The sequence below is a fragment of the Colobus angolensis genome, unplaced genomic scaffold (genome assembly GCF_000951035.1).
Source record: "Colobus angolensis palliatus isolate OR3802 unplaced genomic scaffold, Cang.pa_1.0 Scaffold473, whole genome shotgun sequence".
Lineage (NCBI taxonomy): Eukaryota > Metazoa > Chordata > Mammalia > Primates > Cercopithecidae > Colobus > Colobus angolensis.
Genome location: NW_012118188.1, coordinates 139,632 through 142,043, shown reverse-complemented (window position 1 = coordinate 142,043; position 2,412 = coordinate 139,632).

Sequence of the window (2,412 nt, the reverse complement as noted above, 5' to 3'; positions counted from 1 at the left end):
CATTTTAAACATGGTCTACAAGGTCCAGCATGGTCTGGCAGTCACCAGCATCTCCAGCCACATTCCCTCTATAGCCCAGATTATATCATGCCTTATCCTATATCTCTCTCCACCCCACCTGACCCCTTGGCTTTTTTTTGTAGAAAGTCACAGTAGCCTTTCTACATGTCCATGGATACACTGAGCTCCTTCCTAGAGCACACACACTGTACATCCTCTTTCCTCTACCTATACCCCAGGCTCCACTCTTTTGCTTTATAAACTCATCTTCAATTTTCTGCTTACTCATCCTTCCCTCAAACTCACAGCTAGGTCCCTGACCACCACTCCAGCTCTTGTTAAGTGGTAATTTTACATTTTTATATGATTTGTGTATCAATGTCTGTTTTATCTACTATACTAAAAGTTCCACAAGGGCAAGGTCCTTGATTTGGGTTTTTTTTCACTATTTGCTCTCAGGTCTACTACAGTACTTGACATATGGTAGGTTCTCATTGGTTTTATAAATGAATAAACATATCCCAACAACAAGGCTATTGCTCCCAAGAATTGAGTATTTATCTCTTTCATTTTATTTCACAATCACTATTCTCCTCATCTCTGGCCTTATTCAATCTTACAGTAAAAAACATAGATATTCTATTAGGTAAAAGTAGCTTGGGGTAAAATAAAATGGGAATTTAATTGATAGAGAAAGGGAGAAAGAGAAAAAGTCAAGTTACTTAAACATAGAAATGGGGTGGTGACCGCCGTGTTATGAATGTAAACGTGTCTAAAGACATATGCAGAAAGGATTATTCTAAGAGTATTGCTTGCTTTTGCGTGGTTGAGAATAATGTTATTTCAGTGGATGGATGTGTTCATCACACTGTAATGCATGTAAAAACAACGTGTAAAGAAACATCAATAAAAGATATCTCAAAGAGTGCCACTTGGGAAAAAAGAAAAAAGAAAAAGATATGGCGTAGTGAGTCAACATTAGCAATGGGTAGTATAAACAGTGGTTAAACCCATGTCTTGAGCCAGGCAAAAGAGCAAAAGACAGAGAGAGGACCTCAATGAAGAAGGAAGAGGCAAAAAATAATGGCCTGGGGAGAGCTTAGACCTGTGGGGCTGGCAGAACCCAGACCAGAGGGGTGAGAGCCGTGCTGCTGGTGGTGAGGGTGCCCAGCCAGCAGAACAGTGGGAAGGGAAAAGCAGTGGGCCCATTTAGAGGTTGAAAGAGGCAGGGACTGAGAAGCTCCAGGGTTTGAGGACCACTCCCCCACCCATACAGCAGTTAGTATCCCAACTGCGGACCCTGTGTCCCACGCCTCAGAGCGATGGCTCTTGGCCCTTTTCTTTTCTTTTTTGAGACGGAGTTTCTGTCTTGTTGCCCAGGCTGGAGTGCAATAGCGAAGTCTCGGCTCACGGCAACCTCTGCCTCAAGCGATTCTCCTGCCTCAGCCTCCCAAGTAGCTGGCATTACAGGCATGCGCCACCAAGCCCGGCAAATTTTGTATTTTTTAGTATAGACAGGGTTTCTCCATGTTGGTCAGACTGATTTCGAACTCTCGACCTCAGGTGATCTGCCCACTTCGGCCTCCCCAATGCTGGGATTACAGGCATGAGCCACCGCGCCGGCTGGCCCATGTCTCTTTAGCTCTTCTGCTTTATCAAACATGAACCAAAATAGGATGCTACTTAGGTGTGGAGGTGCCAACCAGCCACTACTGGTAAAGAGTCTTTCATCGTATTTAGTCATTTCTACAGTAAAACGTATTTTCCAAAGACTACAGAACACCAGTCATGATGGGTTTTGTTTCTTTGTTTCTTAGAATCAAAGAGGGGTTTCATTTGTCCACAGGAAAGATGATTTGCTATTTTTATATTTTCAAGTTTTAACACATGTTTTTTCCCTTAGCTCTTATAACCTTAACATTTTTATATTTCGTGTTCTTTTTTTATTCTCCATGAAAAATGTCAGTCCAAGGGAGTCCTTTGTTTCTTCCATTTAAGGATTAGAAGATTGCCTGGCACAGAGTACACACCTGATGAACCCGTGCTGAATACTTAAGTGAGTAAAAACGCGGCATAAATAACAGCTCAGGGCTCTAGGCGGTCGCGTGACTGAGAGCCTAGGCGCCAAGGGGAGGAGAGGGTAATCGCCAAGGCTTCCCAGGGGAGAAACCGAGGAGCTGAGGGAACAAGATCGAAGAGGGCCAAGGCCCAGCAGGGTGCCTGAAGAAGCCGATTCTCCTGCCCAGGATCCCTGAGGTTCGAAGGATGCTTCCTGCAGGGTGGCCTTGTGTCTCACCCAGCGTGCAGGATCCAGACCTAGGCAGGCCGAGGACACCGGTGACCAACTGCCGGGCCGGTCCAGCCCCGGTCCTGCCCTCTTCCCGAGGTTTCCTGGGATTGGCTGCCGGCCCC